The sequence below is a fragment of the Oryctolagus cuniculus genome, chromosome 3, assembly GCF_964237555.1.
Source record: "Oryctolagus cuniculus chromosome 3, mOryCun1.1, whole genome shotgun sequence".
Lineage (NCBI taxonomy): Eukaryota > Metazoa > Chordata > Mammalia > Lagomorpha > Leporidae > Oryctolagus > Oryctolagus cuniculus.
In genome coordinates this window covers 102272862-102298172 of record NC_091434.1, presented here as the reverse complement: position 1 = coordinate 102298172, position 25311 = coordinate 102272862, and the positions used below count along the sequence as shown (strand labels likewise).

The 25311-nt window shown below is 37.3% G+C and overlaps 1 protein-coding gene and 1 non-coding gene across 10 annotated transcripts in view; both read right to left on the bottom strand.

Annotated features, from left to right (window-relative positions):
• LRP1B (LDL receptor related protein 1B) overlaps positions 1 to 25311 on the bottom strand; it is a 2140503-nt gene that overhangs the window by 346297 nt on the left and 1768895 nt on the right. The gene's annotated exons all lie outside the window — the stretch shown is intronic.
• LOC127491879 (U6 spliceosomal RNA) lies at positions 10762 to 10865 on the bottom strand. The gene has a single exon (XR_007920812.2). It is a non-coding gene; the product is annotated as a U6 spliceosomal RNA (small nuclear RNA).

The window sequence follows — 25311 nt, the reverse complement described above, 5'->3', positions numbered from 1 at the left end:
TGGTGTGATAAGTCAGAACTTAAATCTAAGAAATATTGAATATAAAAGTAGATGACTATATTTAACCTTCCTGAGGAAGTTCACAGGACACACATAGAATGCCTAATTCCATTGACACCTAACCAAATTTGAAAAAACAAACTTCACATTAATCATCAAGAAGTCTTTCCTAAGATAAAAAGAAACACAATACACAGTATAAAGATAGAATGGTGACTGAACAGGCTAGGAGGTTTGGGGCTTAGGGTAGTGGGAATAGAGGAAGTTTTGTTAATAGATACCAAAATGGAGTTAGGTCAAAGGAATAAGTTCCATTTGTTACACAGCACAGTGGGGAGAACATCGTTCACGATAAACAGGTATTATTTTATGATCAAATGGAAGAAAGAAGCTCCAAGAGTCCAACCATCAACTTCTGTCAAAGAAAGAGAACTGCTGATTACACTGTTTTGACCAGAACACATTCCAAGCATGTATTGTTATGCTACCATATAGCCCAAATATGTATTATAAATGAAAACAAAAACCTTTTAAAGTCTTACCTATTGTATCTATTGAAGTTATTTTAAAAGGAAACATATATACAAAAAGATTCACAATGTTTATTTTATTATTTTTAAAGGTTTATTTATTTGAAAGGTAGAGATACAGAGAGAAAGGAGACAGAGAGAGAGAGAGAGAGAAAGAAAGAGAAAGAGAGAGATCTTCCATCTGCAGGTTCATTTCCCCAAAAAGCTGTAATGTCCAGTGCTGGGCCAGGCTGAAGCCAGGTGTCCAGGAGCTTCTTCCTAGTTTCCCACCTGGGTACAGGGGTCCGAGGACTTTGGCCATCCTCTGCTGCTTTCCCAGATGCATTAGGACGGAGCCAGATCAGAAGTGGAGCATTGGGGACTCAAACCAGCACTCATATGGAATGCAGATGCTGTAGGCTGTGGCTTAACCCACTGTGCCACAGCGCCAGCCCCACAATAGTTTCTTAACAATGAGTCTTTTATTAGTCTTACCAGAAACTTCTGGATGGACATGTGTCCTGGGTTTAAGTCCTGATTCTATTCTCATTTCCAATATGTCTGGTAATGAACACACAGGGAGGCAGTAGATGATGGCTCAAAGAGTGGGTACCAGCGGTCAGATCTGTGGCATAGAGGGTTAAGCCACCGCTTGAAACAGCAGCATCCCATAGGGGCACCAATTCATGTCCAGGTTGTCTATCCAGCTCCATGCTAATAGCCTGGGAAAGGCAACAGAAAATGGCCCACGTATCTGGGCCCCTACTGCCCACATAGGAGATGCAGATGAAGCTCCTGGCTCCTGGCTTCAGCCAGGCCTGGTGCTGGTTGCTGTGGCCACCTGGGCAGTGAACCAACAGATGGAAGATAGATCTCTTTCTCACTCTCTTTCTATGTCTTTTTTTCTCTCTGTTATTCTTTAAAAGTAAATAAATATCCCTTCCTTTTTTTTTTTTTTTAAAGGAATTGGGTCTCTGCAACCAGGTCAGTGACTTGAATCAGTTCCAGGCTCCCAGCTTCTGCTCAAGTTATGTTTATTATGGACATATGAGAACTGAATCTAGGAGCTTTCTCTGTGTCTGTCTGTCTGCCTATTTCTCTCTCTCTTCTGTATGTGTGTGTGTGTGTGTGTGTTGATTCCTGTCTCTCTGCCTTTCAGATAAATTTTAAAAAATTAAACAAAACTCTTGTAATATATAAACCAACCCTCTAGATACCTTCAAATGCAAAACATGAATTACTAATTTTGATTATTCTGATGCTTTTCCATAGCATCAGTTTTAGGGAGATTGTGTTTGTTAAGTCTGAAGCAGGGAATAGCTATATGGTAAAATTAGTATAATTTCAGAAGAGTTGAACAGCAGGCATCTTGATAGTGTATAGGCAAACCATGTGAGATAGTGCAGAACTCTAGAGCTATTATCTTCATTAGGCCTGAAAGCATAGCGTGATGGAGTGAATTCAGAAGAAGAAAGCTACCTAGAGAGAGGTAGCAGCCTGTGAATGAGGCAAACCTTTCACAGAGAGGAAGACTAGAGCATAAATAACTTGGATCGTGTTTGTTCTGATTTCTATATTGACCCAACTGAACCAGAAGCCAGAGGACAAGGAAGCCAGTTACCACAAAGGTAAATCCCTCAGGAAAAGAGGATCAGTGGAAGAGGCAGAAAAGATCTTAAAGATATGCCAAAGACAAGAAGGTAGGAGAATCCTATTCTGAGAATCACTATTTTTCTTGGGCTAAGCCTTTGGCTTCTTGCTTCTCCATATCTTACTCTACAGAACCATACAGTATTATTTTTTTAAGATTTATTTTATTTATTTGAAAGGCAGAGTTATAGAAACAGAGAAAGATAGAGACAGAGATTTTCCATCTGCTAGTTCACTCCTCAATTGGACACACCAGCCAGGGTTGGGCCAGAATGAAGACAGGAGCCAGGAGCCAGGTGCTCCATGCAGGTCTCCCACATCGGTGGCAGAAGCCCAAAGACTCGGTCCATTTTCTACTGCTTTCCCAGCTGGGTCAGAAGTGCAGCAGCTGGAACTTGAGCTGGTGCATATTTGGGTTGCTGGCATCACAGGCAACAGCTTCACTTATTACATCACAATGACAGCCCCAGTAAAAGCATATAGTTAAAAAATAGCTTAGCATTACTCCTTTTTCAAATAAAGAGAAAGAGTGAAACATACTCATAGATCTCATAGAGGACAAATGACAAGAAATATAAATTGAGATTCTTAATTTTTTTTTTTTTTTTGACAGGCAGAGTTAGACAGTGAGAGAAAGAGAGAGACAGAGAAAGGTCTTCTTTTTTTCTGTTCGTTCAGCCCCCAAATGGCCTCTACGGCCAGCGTGCTGTGCCAATCTGAAGGCAGGAGCCAGATGCTTCCTCCTGGTCTCCCATGCGGGTGCAGGACCCAAGCACTTGGGCCATCCTCCACTGCCTTCCGGGACCACAGCAGAGAGCTGGACTGGAAGAGCAACCAGGACAGAATATGGCACCCCAACCGGGACTAGAACCTGGGGTGCTAGCGCCGCAGGCAGAGGATTAGCCAAGTGAGCCGTGGCGCCGGCCTCATGTGAGATTCTTGAGATGTTTCAGCTACTCTTAAAAGTAATTTGTTTTTTTTTTCTTTTTGTATTCATGTGTGATTATTCTTACTAAAGTTATAGCAGATTCAAAATTGTACAATAGATGCATTTGGACAGTTTGAGATTCACAAGCTGATTTATAGCAATAAAGAGGAAAGGTGTGTTTTTTTAAGTGAATATATTTTTAAATGAGTCGCTTCTGCTTTGAATTCCTTCCAAGCACACATACTATGGGACCCAGTTCAGAAAGGACGTCCTATAGGGGTCTATTCCCAGCTGCTCAAGGCAAACAAAGCTTCTTTCTCTGCATATCCAGAACAGATTCACCCACAATCATTATCACACTCATCAGAGGCCATCATAAGAGCTCTTATTTTATCAGTCTTTCGGGCAAGTCTGAAATATCTGAAATCAGAAATTATATATTTTTTATAAACCAGGTATTTAGCATAAGTTTAACATTTAGATTACTTACTGATAGAATAATGAATAAATGAGTGAATGGAAAATATACCTCTCTAATGTGTAGATTTGTGTCTTCTACTACTACTTCAGTTTTTAAGGTGTGTGCGTGGGTGGGTGGGTGGGTGTGTGCATTTCTGAGCTTTGTATTTCACTCACATATAAAGATAAAATCTTGTCCTTGTACAATGGTACTACAAAAATTTGCTTTACTATAGACATAATCTTCTCAGGATCACCCTCATACTTTTGAGAAATATTTCAATGCTGTTATTCTCTAGATCTTTGTCTAAATGCAATTCTAGATTTTAATATTTTAGTAGAAAAAAATAAATAGCTAGTCAGAGATGCGTGTACTAAACCAAAAAATCCTAGTTACATCATACTGAAATTCTGGTCTTAATCTTTCAAATCAGGAGTCATGGAATTTCACACAAAAGTCAAATAGTGTTTTAGATGCTAGAGTGTAGGAAGTTAAAACAGATCTACGGCCGGCGCCGCGGCTCAATAGGCTAATCCTCCGCCTAGCGGCACCGGCACACCAGGTTCTAGTCCCGGTTGGGGCGCCGGATTCTGTCCCGGTTGCCCCTCTTCCAGGCCAGCTCTCTGCTGTGGCCAGGGAGTATAGTGGAGGATGGCCCAAGTGCTTGGGCCCTGCACCCCATGGGAGACCAGAAGAAGCACCTGGCTCCTGCCTTCGGATACCAACGGCAAAAAGGAAGACCTTTCTCTCTGTCTCTCTCTCTAGTGAGTGGTTCACTCTGCCTATAAAAAAAAAAAAAAAAAAAAAAAAAACCAGATCTACACAAAAGCATTATTATACGTCCTCATATGTGTGCTTTTCAGAGTGTACATACATTTGGATAAAACTGTAGAGAGGAAGACTAGAAAAAATAATTTCACCTTAATAATATATTTTAAAAAAAGTACAGCCTCAGACTATTAGCATGTGTTCTGAAGCCAGAAGTTTTGATTTCTTATCTAGCAATGCCATTTTATTGTGTGACCAGAGGCTTTTGTGTTCCTTCCTTAGCCTCCCTTTCCATATATTTAAAACAATGATACTATTTATCGCAGAATTTTAGAAAAGTTTGCGTAATTTCATAAAATAGCATGGTATCTATCCTAGTAAGTCATAACGTGTTAACTGTAATTATTTTGATAGATGCCGTAAGAATGAAACAAATTTATAGAGATAAGTTTAAAATCTTAAATACTGTTAACTTTTAAAAATTACTGGATTTTTACCTTATTATTTTATTTTTTTAATTAATTAATTAATTAATTTTTTTAATTTAACAGGCATAGTTGGACAGTGAGAGAGAGAGACAGAGAGAAGGGTCTTCCTTCCAGTGGTTCACCCCCAAATGGCCACTACAGCCAGCGCTGCGCCAATCTGAAGCCAGGAGCCAGGTGCTTCTCCTGATCTCCCATGTGGGTGCAGGGCCAAGCACTTGGGCCATCCTCCACTGCCTTCCCGGGCCTCAGCAGAGAGCTGGACTGGAAGAGGAGCAACTGGGACTAGAACCCGGCGCCACAGGCGGAGGATTAACCAAATGAGCCAAGGCACTGGCCCCGGATTTTAACTTTATTTTTAAACATAATTGCAAACCATAAAAATTGACTAAAAAGCACTATTTTCATTTGTAAACTTAATGCTTGGTCACCTTCTTAGCAGTAAAATTAATGTCTATTTTGATAAAGTCTTTGAGTTTAATTTTACCATACTAATTAAAAAGTATACCAATTAAAAAGCATACCAATTAAAAAGTCCTAAGCATTACAATAGTTATGTCTATTTATTAATTTTGAGGTAAAATTTTTTAAAAAGTCAGTGTTTTAAGCAAGTCACATGACCTGGACCCTAGCAGTCCTGGAAGTCCCATTCACCCGAGTGTTAGCCCTGCAGCTGCTGGAGTTCCCTGGGCCAGGATCTGTATTTACAATTCTGAACATTAAGAATTTGTGGTTCTCTGTTGCTTGTGTGATGGGAGGGAAGGAGATGTCTCCAAGAGGTGAAGGACCTGCTACCCTGGAACATGGCATGTTGGCATTCGAGAAAACTGCCCACGCATGAAGGCCCCTGGAGCAGGTCAGAAAAGTGTTCTCTGGTCTTTTTCTGAAGTAGTTCCTAAGATCCTCATGTGCCCTATTCCAGAAGGAAAGAAATTCATGCATGGCCACAGTGTAGAGTCTGAACAGGGCTTGTAGAATCCACCCAGTTAATTAAATTAGACAAATTCTTTTACTTCCATCATTTTTCCCATGACTATTTCTTCAATCATAGCACAAGAATACAAAATTTTTCCTGTTTCTTGGCTTTTCATTCCTAAAAGTTTGTGTCATATACATCTTAAGTAAATCTGTAGGTTATATGAATGTCTCATCCATGAGCCTAGCAGTTGATAAGAAATATCTTGTCCCTTCTATCTATTTGAACCTACTATTCTGATAAATCTTGAGATTGCTAGAGAAAATAACAAAAGAAAACAAAAACCTATCATTTTTTTTTTTTTTTACAGGCAGAGTGGACAGTGAGAGAGAGAGACAGAGAGAAAGGTCTTCCTTTTTCCGTTGGTTCACCCTCCAATGGCCGCCGCGGCCAGCGCGCTGCAGCCGTCACACCACGCCTATCCGAAGGCAGGAGCCAGGTACTTATCCTGGTCTCCCATGGGGTGCAGGACCCAAGCACTTGGGCCATCCTCCACTGCACTCCCTGGCCACAGCAGAGAGCTGGCCTGGAAGAGGGGCAAGCAGGACAGAATCCGGCGCCCCGACCGGGACTAGAACCCGGTGTGCCGGCGCCGTTAGGTGGAGGATTAGCCTATTGAGCCACGGCGCCGGCAAAACCTATCAATTTTAAATGTACTATGAGAAACTTTCTGATTGATGGTTATGCCCAAAATGTTCATTTAACTACAATATTAAATATTATGTGTCCAGAGGCTTCCATGGGATCATTTTAATAAACACAGAAATATTTCTTAAATGCATATGTACTGGTGCAAGGTAAGTTATCAAAGTATGTTAGAATTTTCTAAATGTATAGTAATACCATCCTAAAATTATTTATCAAGTTAAAAGACAAACTTTTAAAAATTAAAAACTCAAAAACTTTGTAACAATCTGAATTTTCATATATACTTTTCTTCTGTAGTATGCATGCAGTTTTCCTTTTAAACAGTGCCATGAAAGTATGATTTACATATATAATAAATTTCAACTTATTTTTTAACAGTTAGAATAAATATGCATGCATTTCTTCACAACTTCAATTTTGAATTTCACAGTACACTTCCTCATAGGCAAATACTCATCAGTGTCTTCAATGATAATTCTAAAATGCTGTTTATTTTTAGAATTTCAAGTTTTACACCTTATTTAATTATGATTATCCTTAATTCTCAAATTAAGAAACATTCTTTAAATTTATTTCAACTTAATATTCATGTTCTTTGTTACAAGGATATAAGTGAAGTAGAAATTCAAACCAAGTATTTAATTGTAATACAAAAGTAAAAAACAAAATGTTAAAATTGATAACTTTCCTACCTCCAGATTTAAGTATCTGAACATCTCATCATTTGTAAGAGCTTCCAAATTCGTTGAAATAATATATAGTGTTCTATATGACCTGGTCCCTGTTACCTCTGAAGAATGAACACCTACTATTCTTGTTTGTTCCTATGCTTACTTGTTCTCTCTGTAATAGCCACTGTGGGCCAGCGCCATGGCTCACTTGGTTAGTCCTCCGCCTGCGGCGCCAGCATCCCATATGGGCGCCAGGTTCTAGTCCCGGTTGCTCCTCTTCCAGTCCAGCTCTCCTCTGTGGCCCTGGGAAGGCAGTCGAGGATGGCCCACGTGCTTGAGCCCCTTCACCCGCATGGGAGACCAGGAGGAAGTACCTGGCTCCTGGCTTCGGATCAGCGTAGCTCCGGCTGTAGTGGCCTTTTGGGGGTGAACCAATGGAAGGAAGACCTTTCTCTCTTTCTCTCTCTCTCTCTCTCTCTCTATTTCTTTCTTTCTCTCTCTCACTGTCTAATTCTATCTGTCAAATAAATAAATAAATAGCCACTATGACCTCCTGGACTCCACACAGACTGTCCTGTATGCTCTTACCCAAAATGTCCAGATTGTCCACTAGACATTTTTCAGAATTTTGCTGGACTATCAATTTTTCCATGAGACAGGCTTATCTTGAGTACTCAACTAAAACTCGCTTCCCTTTAGATTGTCACACTCAATTCCACATTCTATTCTAGTTGGTATTCATTCAGTTTATGGTTTATAATCGCCTTCCCTTGCTAGAATATAAACTTCCTAAGAATTAGAGTATTTATTTGCTTTATGCATTGATGAAACTTAATCACCAAGGCAAGGCACTCAATAAGTATTCGCTAAATTAAACAGGAAGTGCTTAACTGTCAGGGAAACTCAAGTTAAAATCTGACATCTAAGAGGGGGTGGCGTTGTAGTATAGTAGGGAAAGCATCCACCTGTGGTGCCAGCATCCCACATAGCTGCCATTTGCTCTTCTTCTGATCCAGCTGTCTGCGATGACCTGGGAAAGAGTAGAAGAGGGCCCAAGTGCTTAGGCCCCTCTGGGAGACCTGGAAGAAACTCCTGGCTCCTGAATTCAGATCAGCTCTGGGAGTTGTTGCCATTTGGGGAGTGAACCAGTGGATAGAAGATCATTCTCTCGGTTCATCCAAGAGAAATGAAACTGTATATCCACATTATACTTACGTATGATTGTTCAAAACAGCACTCTCCATAACAGCAAAAAATGAAAACAACACAAATGTTTACTAACTGATGAACAGGTAAATAAAATGTGCTATATCCACACAATGGAATATTTGGCAACAGTATGAATGAATTTTGAAAATATTATGCTAAGTGAAAGCCAGACAGTCAAAAGGACCACATATTACATGATTTAGTATGTAGGAAATTCCTAGAATAGGCTAATCCAGATACACAGAAAAAGGTTTCATGATTGCTTAAAATTAGAGGAATAGGAAATTGGATATTGACAGCTAGAACTGCAGGGTTTTTTTTATGGTTTTATGAAAATAAATTTTTGATGATGACTGCACAGTTTTGTGAACACAGTAAAGGTCATTTTGTATACTTTAAATGTGTGAATTATGGGCTATAAATTTTATTTAGATTAAGCTTTGGTTGGAGAAAGAAAAGGAATAGGAGGAGGAATAAACTGTTGGGGATAGGATTGGATTGCATATGCCAGAGTCAAGGTCCCATAACTGCTATACTGTGTTCTCTCTTTAAAAAAAATACAGGGCTGGGTATTTCCATACTGGTTAAGGCACATGAGGGACACATCCCCTATCAGAATGTTGGCTTCAAGTCATTGCTCTGCTTCAGGTTCCAGCTTCCAGCTAATGCACACCTCCTAAGGGGTTCATGTTGAAGTACTTGAATCCCTGTTATCCCATGTGGAATGTATGAATTGAATTGTGTCCTGCCTTCAGTCTGGCTCAGCCCCAACTGTTGTGAACATTTGCAGAATGAGTCAGCAGACAGAAGATATTTCTGTCAGTGTCTCTGTTATAAATAAAAATAATTATAATAAATAGTATTAAAAAACACAAAATACAATCTTTTAAAGAAATAAAAATATAAACTGCAGCTTCTAAGGTAACATAATTAGTAATTTTAATAATAGTAAACCAAAACAGGTAGCATTATTGCAGAATAAATCATATTTGTATGTGATTCGTTTATAGATCTAATTACAGTATCTAGGTAATACAATGATCATTGAACATGTTAATACCCTGGTACGTGGCATGCAAATCAAGATTCTGTAACTCTGCCGGCACCACAGCTCACTAGGCTAATCCTCCGCCTGCAGCCCTGGCACCCCGGATTCTAGTCCCGGTTGGGGCACCAGATTCTGTCCCAGTTGCTCCTCTTCCAGTCCAGCTCTCTGCTGTGGTCCGGGAGTGCAGTGGAGGATGGCCCAAGTCCTTGGGCCCTGCACCCGCATGGGAGACCAGGAGGAAGCACCTGGCTCCTGGCTTCAGATCGACACTGTACACTGGCCGTGGCGGCCATTTGAGGGAGTGAACCAATGGAAGGAAGCCTTTCTCTCTCTCTCTCTCTCTCTCTCTCTCTCTCACTGTCTAACTCCGCCTGTTTAAAAAAAAAAAAAGATTCTGTAACTCTACAAGGGAAGTTATTTATAATACATGATACAAATAGAGAAACAGATGACCAGTTCATATATGTAGAATATCCTAAGGAATCTACAAGTTCTACAATTGAGAAATAATCTGATAATAGGAAGAAAAAATATATTTCTATATCTTAACAGGAAAGTTTGAAATTAAGATTAAATCAAATACAAATATAATTGCAAAAATTATTATGCAAACTGAACAGAAAAAGTATCTGAAAGTAAGAAATTGCTCTACAAAGGATAAGGTTTGCCAAGTAGACATTAACAGTCTACTTCAAGGACATCTTCAATGGCCATGAAAGGGACAGTTTGAATATCAAATAATAAAAGTAATAGATCATAATCCATTGAATAAATAAGGTAAATTTCTGATTCCATACTGACATAAATATTTGAATAAATAAATGATAAATAAATGGGAAGAGGGAAACAAGGTTCTTCTTTATTAGAAATTTCCAAATAATAAAATTAGAAGTATATAATGAAATAGAAATTACAACCCAGCCATCCCACTCCTTGGAATTTACCCAAAGGAAATGAAATTGGCAAACAAAAAAGCTGTCTACACCTTAATGTTTATTGCAGCTCAATACACAATAGCTAAGACCTGGAATCAACCTAAATGCCCATCAATAGTAGACTGGATAAAGAAATTATGGGACATGTATTCTGTAGAATACTATACAGCAGTAAAACACAATGAAATCCAGTCATTTGTAACAAAATGGAGGAATCTGGAAAACATCATGCTGAGTGAAATAAGCCAGTCCCAAAGGGACAAATATCATATGTTCTCCCTGAACGGAGAGAACTAACCGAGCACCAAAAAGGAAACCTGTTGAAGTGTAATGGACACTATGAGAAACAGTGACTTGATCAGTCCTTGTCCTGACTGTTGATGACCAACTTAATACTTTATTCCTTTTAGCTTTTTTTTTTTGTTCTACTTAATACGATTGGCTGAAATCTGTAGTTAATACACAATTATTTTTTTAAATATGGAACACTTCACAAATTTGCGTATTATCCTTGAGCAGGGGCCATGCTAATCTTCTCTGTATCGTTCCACACAATTATTCTTAAGTGTTGAAATTTAACTGAAAAGTGATCCCTGTTAAATATGAGTGGGAATAAGAGAGGGAGGAGATGTACAATTTGGGATATGCTCAATCAGACTTGCCCCAAATGGCAGAGTTAGAAATGTGCCAAGGGACTTTGTAGTATAATGGGATGTTATTTTCACTGACTGTTCAAAGTCAACATCACAATTAAGAGTCACATAACAGTATCACAGATCTACTGACATGACACACTCAAAAAAGAATATCAAGAGTATTATTTCTCTTTCAACATTTATAATCAGAATTTGATCATGAGACTATATCATATAAACCTCAAAATAGAGCCTTTTAATAAAAGCAACAAACAGAAATTACCAAGTTAAAGAAATATAGTCAGGGACAATGTATCAATTCCCAACTTGACTCTCACTGGGATTAAACATGACAATAGGTCTGCTCTGATTTCATCATCATTTAAAAAAATCATCTATTATTTTTCACTTTATGTTTCTGTGTGGGAGCAAACTGTTGAAATCCATACTTAATGTATACTAAGCTGATCTTCTGTATATTAAGATAATCGAAAATGAATCATGATGTGAATGGAAGGGGAGAGGGAGTGGGAAAGGGGAGGGTTGTGGGTGGGAGGGACGGTATGGGGGGAAAGCCATTGTAATCCATAAGTCGTACTTTGGAAATTTATATGCATTAAATAAAAGTTTAAAAAAAAAAAAAGAAAAAAGAAAATATTGCAGGATATTTAAAGGTGAGAAGGAGAACACATAATTTCAGGCATGGACTTGGGTGGAGTCTCTTCACCCAGTGTCCTGCAAACAATATAGACAGTGAGTCTGGGACAGGATCTAATGAAAAATAAGAAAGCAGCAATGCTGGGAGCCAGTGTTGTGGCTTAGCAGGTTAAGCTTCCACCTGCCTCACTGGCATCCCATATGGACGCTAGTTCACGCTTGGCTGCTCCACTTCTGATCCAGTTTCCTGCTAATGCACCTGGAAAACAGTGGAAGATGGCATAAGTCCTTGGGCCACTGTACCCACGTGGGAGAACTGGAAGAAGCTCCTGTTTCCTGGCTTCAGCCTGGCCCAGCCCTGGCTGTTCTGGCCATTTGCAGAGTGAACCAATAGATGGAAGCTCTCTGTTTCTCTTCCTCTCTCTGTAGCTCTTTCAAATGATAAATAAATAAATGGCAGCAATGCCAAAGTTCAAAAAAAAAAAAAAAAAAAAAGAAATATAGTCAGGGACAATGTCTCAGGTTAAAAGTTAATAAAGAAATATGACAACCAAATGTGGCATGTAATGCAGAATTGGAATCTGGTCCAGTTAAAGAGATTCTATTGCTACAATGAAGAAATTAAAAAAAAAATTTCACTTCATAGTACTGTCACTGTAAACTTCTATGTTTTCATTGTTGTATTATGGATATGTTGAATGCTAACACTTGGCAGAGCTTGATCAAAGGTATACAGGAACTTATTTTATTTTATGAGTTTTTTTATAAGTATGAATATATTTCAAAATGAATAAAAGTAAAATAATCACATAATAAACATGGAATACTTAAAACTCATTTAATAAAATATGTATGAGATATTAACTGATAAGTGATAATCTTTAATGAAACAATTATACGAGTTCTAAACAAGTAAATATATATACCTACTGTATCCATCAAAGGACTTATTACTATTAAGATATTTATACTCTCCTGTATACTGATAATCACAGTGAATTCCTATCAAATTTTCAGCCAAAGATTTTGTTAAAATTTCCAATCTGATTTGATGATCTATATGGAAAGATAAAGAGCCAAAGAGAGTCCATATATGTATTTTTTAATGTTTGAAAAAGGCCCAAAGATAGTTCAACAAGGAAAGAAAAGTCTTTTCAACAAATTGAGTTGAGGCGATTGCATATTTACCTATATATGATTATGTGTACAGAGAAAGAGAATTGGAGAGAAGAAAAGACAGAAAGGAGGAAAGGGAAGGCAGGGGAGAGAGGGAATGGTTTCACTGGTGAATTCTCTCATGTAGTCTAGAAAGAAGTAGCACTTTACAATAACTATTTCAGAAAATAGAGTGAAGAATAAACTTTCTAAAATATCCCATAGGACTTGAATAGCACTAATACCTAAGCCTAAAAGAGATTTTACAAGAAAATAAATTCAACATCAATATTTCTAAGGACTATACATGCAAATATTTTAAAGAAAATGTTAGCAATTCAAATCTGACCTTAGATAAAAATGAGAATACATGATGATCAAGTATTGTTTATCTTAGGATTGTAATGTTGCTTTGATACTCCAAAAGGAATTGGTGTAATTCACTATGCTAATAAAATTTAAAAAAGTGATCATTACAACTCCATTTTAATAACTATAGAAAGAGTATTTGATGAAATTGCTCATGGTATAAAAAGAACCAGAAATTTAGAAATAGAAGAAGGTTCCTCAATCTGACAAAGAATATCAGAGAACATCTGTTTTTGCATTATTATATTTACTGATATGTCTTTGTTTCTATAACTTCCTTCAAAATCATCAGAGACTACAACTTAATGGAGTGTTTAATAAGCAAAATTTGAAGTAAGTTAATACTTGTTGAAACTGGAAAATTTACATGCAGTATTCATTCAAGTTTTTTGTTACTCAAAAATAAAATAAAAACAAAATAAATAATAAAAATAAAATCAATTTTAAGATTTTTATTAATAAAAGATAAAAATTCCAAATGTAAGAGAACTTAAATTAATATTGTACTTAATAGAACAATGACTAGATACAATATAACTTTTTTATAACAGGAAAAGAGCTATAAAATAATATATTTAGTATCAGGAAATAAGTCTCAATGGGTTTAAATGAATCTTTAAAGGTAAAACACCAAGTATAGAATCCAAAGTTTCCTAAAGCTAATCCATGATTCCTAAAATGCATTGTTAACACACCTGCTCATGGACTTGTGTGCATGCACACATACAGAAACACCAAAGCTTTGAAACACTAAATGCAAACTAGTCAAAAGCCCTAAAAGAATCATTGAACACAGAGATGGGGACTATTAATAATAAAGGTTTCCACAAAATAAAGTGGTTTTTTCCATTTTAGTCAGATACTGCTTAAGGAGTTAAAACTATATAAACACTTCACTCAACTATTTTGATAGTTTTGTTTTTCATTTCAATGAAATACAATTTTAGAAGGCAAAACCAACCTGAAAAAGCAAAGCTGTGTGCCAGTTCACCATCACATATCTCAACCTTGGCCTGCAGGCTACTATCTGCTAATGCTGCAACTACTTCCCTGTCTAGCAGTGTCAATTTACTTAAAACCACAGAACTCGGTGTTACTCAGAAAACAGGTTGCTTTTATCAATGAGATTTCATAAGAAAATTGATTCATCATGCTAACCTTTCACGGGATGATCAACCAAGTTTTAGTACTTGAAGTACTGCTTAGTGGTGGGTATATCTGTGACGACATTAAAAAAAATTCAAAGAAAATTTGAAGCTATTGTGACCACTTGTCATAACTGGATCCAGGACAAATGTCTTAAATGATGAAGTACATGCTGTATCCACATTCTATCAAAAAGCACAGAAAAAGTGAAAAAGGATGTATAGGTTTAATTGCATAGCCAAAATCTTAAGGTCTGTTGCCTTTCAATGTAATAATTATGCTGATGTTTTTCATTACTTGTTCACCGAAGTGCTAAGTTTTAAGGGATAGTAGGGTCACATGATAACCAACAGAGATAAAGTTGTTTTGGGTGTTGTATTAACAATTCTTAGCCAGAAAATTGCTAAAATAAATACAATTCATTTGGTATTTATTGATGGAGAATTTTATATTAGAAGAATAATTGATATAAGACATGATTGAACTTGGGTAATAGGAGTTTTGATTAGATGAACATAGTTTCATAGTTTTGTATAAACTCTCCATACTACAATGAGTTATTATAAATTAATATTTCCTATTTTACTGATTTGTAAGGTGTCCCAACAATTCTAAGAGTTCTCCAAACCCTTTTTTTTTCTTTTCTTTTTTCTTTAATAGTAATCTGGGAGAAAGTTGATAAACTTTCACAGGTGGTGTTTTACATACAGCATCACAGATTGTGAAGAGACATCCTTTTTCTACTAGAATTTCTAACTATTTTAACCAAGTTAATCATATAAATGCTATTTTCAAATGGAGCAAGAATTTTCAGCTCACACATTTATCAAGTTCACTTTTAATACTGCTGTATGTAAAATTCAAGAGGCAAATACTAAAAATATGAATACTCATGAAATCAATAAAAAATCTACACTCTATGCTAGGAAAAAAAATTCACTGAAAAATGATCGATATTCCGTGCTAAAAGTTCTAGCTGACAGCCAAAATAGTTAACCTGTGTGGCATAAAAATTGAGATCCAATTATTCCAGTCATCACTGGCTCTTTTGTAAGTAAACCATGAAATTTTTTGAAGATAGAGACATAAATATATGCGGAATCACAGGCCTTTCTTGTCATGGATACAGTATAATTAAAAATAAAATGAAAGAGGACATGGAACAGATTCTGAGACGTCCTCTTTGTTGTAGAAATACTTCAATTAGAAGCTGCACAGCGGCATAAGAGAGACTGAAGTTTGAGCTCTTCAGTCTAACATATAAACAGTCATCATGTTACAGAAACATTTCTATCTTCGAAGACCTACTAGTATATTTGTGTTAATTGTAACGTTCAAGAAACATTAATGTAGTTTACTTGCAATATAAAAAATAGCATTCTCCTAGAATTTTTGTATTTAATTTGTCAGAGGCAAAACTGAGGCACATTGAGGCAAAACAGTTTTTCCCATCCCAGCTTCTAATTGAGATAATAGAAGAATGCAGCAAGAATACTCCACTTCCCTCTAATTATTTGTCGTGTACATGCTATATACTTACAAAGCTCTTACTGTATTTCACATATATATATATATATGTAAAGTGCTTATCTTTTATATACAAGTTTAAAGGATACAATTTACCTGTCTTAAAAGAAAATCATTTTACACAACAAATAAGAAATTTTTGGAGACTATATTCTGACCCATAACATATACTAAACTATGTAATAATAAAATACTTAAAAATGAAAATGTAAGTTTCCTCCATTTTGTACTCTTAGAGTAGCAGTAATAATTCCTCTGCACTCAGAAAACTTGGGAGTGGAGGGAGATTTCCCTTCTGTTCTCAGAAAGCTTGCTGGAATAAAACTGACAAAGATTAAACAGGAGAAATTGCATTCAAATTTATTAACAAGTAAAAGGGAAAAATCACCTCATGGGGAAAATCTAGAAGACGGAGAAAGTCCTCCAATCCTAGTAAGTCATCTTTAAGAAAACAAAAGACAACAAAATCTACAAGAATTCACTGAATCAACCCTTTCCAAATGAGTGTATTTTCTAAGGCCCTCTTAATAAGGAGTTTCTTCTATTAAAATGATTACCCAATTCACTAGTTTTCAAACCTATGATTTTTCACAGACATTTTCACATTACTTTACAGAGGCTACAGGGCACTAACAAATTCCCATACTTAGAACTGTTTTTCTCAAGGGCAGATTAGAGTAAAAATAACTAAGCTGCACATTTTAAATAGCTTTACTATTATTGCCTCTTCTTGTCTATAAATGAAATCTTTTACAAAAGAAACAAAAAATGTGAAGGTAAAGGTGATAATTTTTATTTTTGTAGTTCATTTAAAACACAATGCCTTGCTCTCTCTACATGCTAATTTGCACGTATCTATGTTTCAAACTCTGACACTTCACATGTACTTCCCAGTATTTGATTTAATTAACGATTTAAAAAATACAGAATATTCAAATATCCCATCAAATGTCATGGTCTGCTTTAATTTAAATTTGCCACCAGCCAGTTTTTGTTGTAATGTCATTTCCTATGCATTTAAGCTATTTAATACAATTCATATCAAAGATAAATGTTTGGAAAGGCAAGAAAAGAAAAGTGCTTGTGCACTTTGGTGAGTTATGTACACCTTACTTGGCTATTTCTATGAGTTATCCGCAGCATTTTGACCGCTCTACTTAATGTGGTATAAATGGTATGAACACCTGCACAAAACTATATTTTTCCATTGCTCAGGAAAAAAAAACCATAACGTAGAAATGAAAGAGAGTCAATGAATTATGAATAACTTCTGTGTAAATGAAGGCAATATAATCAACTCTCTTCTACTAAGCAGGTATTATGTTTGTCCACAGGGATTCATTTCAGTTAATTTAAGTTGAGTCATTAAACATTACAATTTGGCAGCTGCCAGAAAGATGATGAAAAATAAGTAGTTACAATTGTACAAGGACATTTTTCTGAACAATTCAGTATATAAATCACCTACTTGCATTCCTTTAGTCATGTCATAATGCTCTTGTGTTAACTGAATTTGGATAACTAACTGGTGACCTTGTATTATCCACAAGTTAATGCCAATCTGAAGTTATAGGGACAGAAGTCATAAAATAAGTAATATTTCTCAAAGAATACATTTTGAGGTATAACATAGAACCTATAACAAATAGAGAAATAGTATTCTTAGAAAACAATTTGGTCGTGATGGTCCTTTTAGTTAACGAAAATAAAAGCTTCTCTCAACACTTCAAGCAAATGATTGTGGGAGTACCCTTTCTAGCTTAAGCTCTAGCTCTGAACTTTGGCCTGATGCTCAAATATGGATGGATGAGTCAAATATTTGGTCTGCTTTTGTAGAAGAACACTTAGTGATCATGTTATCTAAGGATATAGATTATGGGGAGAACTTGTGGGTGGGAGAACCTGCTCTGTATTGATGAGCAAACTATGAATCTACGCAATGAGAAAACTCATCCAGCTAATTTCTAAGAGTCCTTCTATCTCTAACTGCCTAAGTGAAGCCTAGCTCTCTATGGACAGAAATGGAGTGTTATGACATTTCCTAATTTCTCAGACATGAGCAATCCACATATAGATAATTTTTTAAAGATTACTTCATTCTTTTATTTATTTGAATGGCAGAATGACAGAGAGACAAAGGAAGAACAACAAAAGAGGAGGGAGAGAGAGAGCAATATGTTATACCCTGGTTCACTCCACAAATGCCCATAATAACCAGGACTGGGCCAGGCTACAGCCAGGAGGCAGGAATTCCACTAGAAATCTCCCATGTGTGTAGCAGGGACTCAAGTACTTGACTCACGATCTGCTGCCTCGCAGGTGAATTACCAGGGAGCTGGATGGGAAGCAGAATGAGACTTGATTCCAGATCCCATGGTTTGGGATGCAGGCATTCTATGAAGCAGCATAAGCTATTGTACCACAATGCTCTCCTCTATATATGAATCATTGATTAAAGAAAATTAATCCATATATGTTCAATACTATATTGCATTTTTGGCTTATGAAAGGTATGTTCCCAATAAATTTAACTATGTTTATGTTAACCATGCCATGCATTCTCATATTCAAGTTTATCTTACATTTAGCTTCAAATATTTCAAAAATGAACACTTTTGATATTCTGTGTGAATTTAGGAAGAACAGAAGGACAATGGTAATGAGAGAGGTTTTAGCTCAGTGGAAGGCTAAAAGAAATCAAAGAGCAGGTTGCACAAAGCAGGAAAGGGGCATTTGGAAATGCATCACAAGAGTGGACAAGGTTTAATCTTGGTACTCCTGCTTTATTGAAATGCAATCCTTGTGTTAAATCAACAATACGTGTGAACCTTTGACAAGTCTCCACAGTTCTGATGCAGACAATGACTCAGGGAAATGCTCCCATCATGCTGGAATCCAGAATTTAAAATCTACTGGTCTATGTTTGCGGTCAGTTGAGCATGTAGGATGGTAGACTGAATTCAGATGCTTGGGTCACAGCTCCTAATCTATACATTACAGTGCAAAATAATTCCACTGTAATTTTTGCAATTAATTGGCTCTAAAACCTTTCCTTTTTAATGTCTTTCGGAAAAAAGTCTCACTAAAAGAAAATAAGGAAAGCCATTAGCACAATGCTAATACTGCAAGCAAACCAAAAATGGCAGGAGGAAGTATTTCATTTCCAGATTGTAATTGCTCCCACTGGGATGAGTGCGGATTCACAACATACACCATGCCAACAAAAGATGTAACTATCAGAATCCAGTCATTCTTGCAGTCAGATATTCAGAACCAGTTTTATCATTTATATTCCAAGATCATCTTCTATGATTATGCAGTTTCCACTAATCAAATCTCTCACATTCCCTGCCCCAAAATTCCCCAACGCAGACTTAGCTAACAGTCACATTACACCATCTCTGATTATTGTTTACTTCAGTTGTTTGTAGCTTTTATTATTATTATTATTATTATTATGTGTTTACTCTGAAACTGGTCTATAGCTGGGGAGACATATAGTAGGATTTTTTCCAAGTCAGATTTAGGCAGACGTCCACTCCTAAATTTGAATTTAAAATGTTATTTGAAACCTCATTATTTTGTTTCAAAAGAAACACATTGAAGGTCCTCCCTCTTTTCTTACAGTCTTCCGTTAATTTTGTTTCCTTCTTTCCGTCTACATATCCTCCCAAATTTATTATTTTATTTGTTTTGATTAACCTTAACACCTTTTCATTTCAGGGAATGAGTTTTTTTTTTAACAATACCAGTGCAATTAGTACTGACTACACAAAGAATGTCACTTATGAATAAAAGCATTACCACACAAGTTCAGTTCATGGTTTATCATATCCAACTTGTAAGCAATAGTGGTTTACCACTCATGTACCAAAACCTACATGAGAATTAAATTGTGAAAGTTAATTATAGTATAATATTCCAAAAAATTGGATATACTTTGGCATCCTATCTAAACATCTTAAATTTGTTTGCATTTTTAATAGTATCCATTAAGGTAATAAGCCTAGTAATACCAATTTTTAAAATATTTCTGTAATAGTGTCCTTTCATTTCTTTTCTTAAAATTAATTTATTTACTTGATAGTCAGTGTTACATAGAGAGGAGATGCAGAGAGAAAGAGAACTTCATCCGCTGGTTCACTCCCCAATTGGACCCAACAGCCAGAGCTGTACTGATCCAAAGCCCGGAGCCAGGAGCCAGGAGCCAGGAAGTTCTTCTGGGTCTCCCGCATGGGTGCAGGGGGCCCAAGGACTTGGGCCATCTTCTACTGCTTTCCCAGGCCATAGCAGAGAGCTGGATAGGAGGTGGTGCAGCCAGGTCTAGAACAGGCACCCATATGGGATGCCAGCACTGCAGGTGATGGCTTTACCTGCTGCACCACAGTGCTGGCCCCCTTTCATTTCTATTATAAATTTTTATCCACTGTAGACTTTAGGACTCACTTAGTCCATACATACTTGATTCATTTAATTTCTTATTTAAAGATTTTGATAAAAATCATTTCTTAGTCTTATTTATTGGGACAAAAACTAATGATACAGTTTAATATTATTACAGTAGGATATAGATCATTTTACCTTAATTGAATATTTAATAGAAAATAAATGTAGTTAATTACACTATATACAGTTTTAACCTTCCTCTATAATTTCACTCAAACACTGTTTAATACTTTAATCATGAAAAAAATCTCATCAATAAGAAAACTGAACATTTTAAATTATAAAATAATTGGGAGTCATGATAGTCAAAATATTCATGATGAGTGCTGTTTTAAAAAGATTGATTTTATTCATTTGAAAAGCATAATGAGAGAGAGAGACAGAAAGAGAGGGAGGGAGGGGAGGGGGAGAGAGAGAGAATGAATGAGAGAATCTTCAATCTATTGGTTCATTCCCCAAATGACCACAATGGCTGGGGCTGTGCCAGGCCAAAACCAAGATCCAGGAACTCTATCCAGGTCTCCCACATACATGGCAATACTTGGTCCATCTTCGGCTTCTTTTCCAGTAGCATTAACTGAGAGCTGGATTGGAAGTGGAACAGCTGGGACTTGAACTGGCACAGCCCCCAGTCACTGTCTCAAAAATATCAATCCTGGAGTCAGTGTTGTGGTGTGGTAGATAATGCTGCTGCCTTGGATACCAATAACCCATATGCACACCAGTTCGTGTCCCGACTGCTCTACTTCAATCAAGCTCTCAGCTAATGAATGGACTAGGAAAAGCAGCAGAAGGCGTCCTAAGTGTGGGAGACCTGGATGAAGCTCCTGCCTCAGCCCTGTTGTTGCCACTATTTGAGATTGAACCAGTGGATGGATGACCTCTTTCTGTCTCTCCCTTTCTTCTTCTTCTTTTCTTTTTTTGTTTAAGATTTCTTTAATTTGACAGACAGAGAGACAGAGAAAGAGGTTTTTGAGTTCTGGTTCACTACCCAAATGGCTGCAATGGTTGGAGCTGAGCCTATGGTAGCCAGGGACCAAGAGATTCTTGCAGATCTCCCACATGGGTACAGGGGCCCAAGTACCTGAGCCATTTTCCACTGCTTTCCCAGGCCATAGAAGAGAGCTAGATCAGAAGAGGGTCAGATGGACATGAACCAGTGCCCATGTGGGATGCCCATGCTGCAGGCGGAGAATTAGCCTGCTACGCCACAGTGCCGGCCCCACTCTCCCTCCCTTCTAACTCGTTCAAATAAATAAATAAATCTTTAGAAAAAATTAATTTTTTTCTTAAGATGATTACATTTTCTAATTTTTGTCACTATCTTACCAGATGTTTACTTAACTACCTTGCTTAATGTCTGTATCTAGAACCTCCCATTTAGAGAGGGATCTTTTTCTTTTTGTTCAAGGCTCTGCTTTGCCAGGAGAAGAGAAATATAAGAAAGGGAATTTGGTGGGTTAAGGAGAAAGAGATAGAGAAAGAGGATATGGAGCCAGAGAGAAGGGAAAATCTTAAATTACTTAAAATGGGTTTAAATATGCAAATATGATACTGGGGAAATAATATTTCCTTGTATTTATCAGTGCTCCTGAACAAAGTTCTAGTCCCACGAGACACAGGACTCTATATAATTTTTTTTTTTGCTTTTGACAGGCAGAGTTAGACAGCGAGAGAGAGAGAGAGAGAGAGAGAGAGAGACAGAGAGAAAGGTCTTCCTGCTGTTGGTTCACTCTCCAAATGGCTGCTATGGCTGGCGCGCTGCGCCGATCCAAAGCCAGGAGCCAGATGCCTCCTCCTGGTCTCCCATGCGGGTGCAGGGCCCAAGGACCTGGGCCATCCTCCGCTGACTTCCCAGGCCACAGCAGAGAGCTAGACTGGAAGAGGAGCAACCGGGACAGAATCCGGCACCCCGAGTGGGACTAGAACCCAGTGTGCCGGCACCGCAGGCAGAGGATTAGCCTAGTGAGCCACGGCGCCAGCCTAGAACTCTAATAATTTAAAGAGGGAGAATATTTGCTATTACTTTCCTAAGAAATACTATACTCTTCAAATATTATAAAAATCTAACCATCAGCTGTTTTATATTTGACTTCCCTGATCCAAAAGGATAATCCAACTAATTTCTCCATAAGGGTCAATGACAACTGGAATAGGTCCCTCTATTGAGCCTAGGTACCAGAAAGAATTTACTATCATCTTAAAAGTTCCAAAGGAACAAATCTCAATTTTGCCACATCTCTTGGCCCTAAAACCTGGAGACATGTAGTATTGTTTAGCTCATATAAAGCCATAATTGCCCTTCTGTATTTTAGGGTGTGGGTGAGGGCATTATGGAACAGCAGGTAAGATAATCTTTTGGCCAGTGCCACGGCTCACTAGGCTAATCCTCCGCCTGCGGCGCCGGTACTCCGGGTTCTAGTCCCGGTTGGGGCACCGGATTCTGTCCCAGTTGCTCCTCTTCCAGTCCAGCTCTCTGCTGTGGCCCAAGTGCTTGGGCCCTGCACCCACATGGGAGACCAGGAGGAAGTACCTGGCTCCCGGCTTCGGATTGGCACAGTGCGCTGGCCGTAGCGGCTATTTGGGGGGTGAACCAATGAAAAAGGAAAGCCTTTCTTTCTGTCTCTCCATCTCTCTCACTGTCTAACTCTGCCTATCAAAAAAAAAAAAAAAAAAAAAAAGATAATCCTTGAATGCCTGCATCCCATGAGAGAGAGTCTGGTTCAAGTCCACACTCTGCTTCCAAGTCAGTTTCCAGCTAACATCCTAGGAGGCAGCTGATGAAGGCTCAAGTACTTGGATCCCTGTAGCACATGTGGCAGACCCAGATTTAGTTCTGGGCTTTTGGCTTTAGCTTGGCACAGCACTGCATTTTGCAGGTATTTAAAGAACAAAGCAGATGAAAGATTTCTTCCCCCAACGGCATTCTGTCATTTTTACCTTTCAAATAAATACAAATAAATAAAGACAACTTAAAAGATATTTAGAGTGAGAATTCAGAACTAACCCTATCCAGTCTCAAATGAGTAAAAAAGGTTGTCATTTTTGGTTTCCTTGTCTCCTTTTGTTAGAAGGGAACGGCTGTCTCTGCTTTTTGGTATACTTAGAAGAAAACCTGCTGGTTCCCAGATACGTGCTGTAACCTACTACCCATTGGAAAGACTCCATCCACTGTGGTGACCTTGCTGCTGGACCAGCTGTGGGAGACCACTGCCTCCTTACTGAATGAAGTGACTTTTCCTTATCCAGCATCTTGTGTATCTAAAATATTCATAGAGAAAGAGTACATAGCTCTGCCAGTGGGGTAACATCTCAAACCCTTCAGAGTTCTTAACAGAAACAAAGTCTGGAAATGTTAATTATTGATGAGGGACACATAAATTCTTGTGATCAAATGAAGTAACACATCTCACACAGCTCCCCAGGTATACACCAAGAACGGAAAATAGACCACATGCTTGATGGTGAGGTCTTGTGCTCCCAACTCCAGGGACACTTTCAGGAAGCATGTGGGAATCCAATTTTACCACGGAAGAAGAGAGAATTTATAGCTCAGAATAAATCTTAAGTTTGAAAGTGATTGGACTCATGATGGAATAGCTGTTTTCCTTTTTAAAGTGGGGTTATAACAGCCTATTAGGCAATTATTTTGATTTTAAATGGCTATAATTCCAATTCCCATGATAGCTCGTAACAGCTCAGAGAAAGAATGAGGAAATGCAGATGAAGTCTGTCATTATGTATTTATACAGTTGAAAAAATGAAAAAGGAAAACTACTGCCTGAATTCACGAAATTTAATTCATAAGAGTTAATGTTGCTTTTTTTTAATCTTTTTTAAACAGTCCTTTGGGAGGGACTAGAAGCAGAGAAGAGCACTGGGACTTCTCAATTTAAAAGTTATTACTGCCACAGTCTATGGGGAGGGCTGCTCCCAAAATATCCTCCTGTAGTTGTCAATTTATTTTCTCTCTTCCTTTCCAAACTAAGCACTTGAAAATGAGGAAAGAGAAATAAAACATCGTGCAGCCCAGCTGTCTATGGGACACATGTTTATGTCAGTCATCTTGCTCATGATCTATTGCAGCAATAAATCAAAAGAACCTCACTAGTTGCGTAATTTATTACAGCAGTATATCAGCAGGGGGAGGCCGCCGGGAGCATGAGGAGCAGACATGAACCTTGCATCGCTGCTTTTATTTACTTTCTCCAAATTTGATAGAAGAAGACAGAGTGGGAGGACCTGGAGTCAGAACTGAAGGATCTTTTTGCATAATATTTAAAATGACTTTAGATGCTTATTTCAGGGTAACATTATTAAAAGTTTTTAACCTTTGATGTATCTTTTTTCTGTTCATATAAATTTAAAAGTCGCACATCCTTAAATATCATCATCTTAAATGTTAATTATGATGATCTATTTATCCATCTAATCATTTCCTTTTTACTTAATAGTTAACAGTAACAATAGTAATATATCTCTGATTATGAGAGAATTACATATATTTTGTATTGCTTGACTGGTGATTTCCCATCATTAATATCTTAACAGTTTGAGAATTCTGAGGAATATATAAGGCCTTTTTTTTGAGTAAATATATTTAATACTTTAGTCTTCAAACTTCAAGAATTTTTATCTCACTTAAACAGGTCAATTATTTTCCTATGACTCATACTTCCATGGCAAATGCTAATAATTAAAAATATTTCTTCTTTTCATTTAATATATATCTATTGGAAAAGATAAAAATCACTTCATTGACTAATCTCTCTTATCACAAAACTGAGCCTGTTTGATAACATCAGATTTTCTGTAGACAACTCTGTTGCTTTAGCTATCCCCTAGCTACCATCTGCTACATTTATGCCAGGATTTTCTCCTGGTGCAAGCAATCTAAAAGTTGTAATATATTTATATTATGTTTTGTCATATAATATTGAGATATTTATAATTGAGTAAAACATTTTATAGTTAATAACATTCATGCCTTGCTACTAGAAATATGGGAATCTTAGGAACATATACTCTCCAGTTACAAATCTGACCTACTATGAAACAGCATTTCAGGGGCTGGTCTTATGGTACAGTG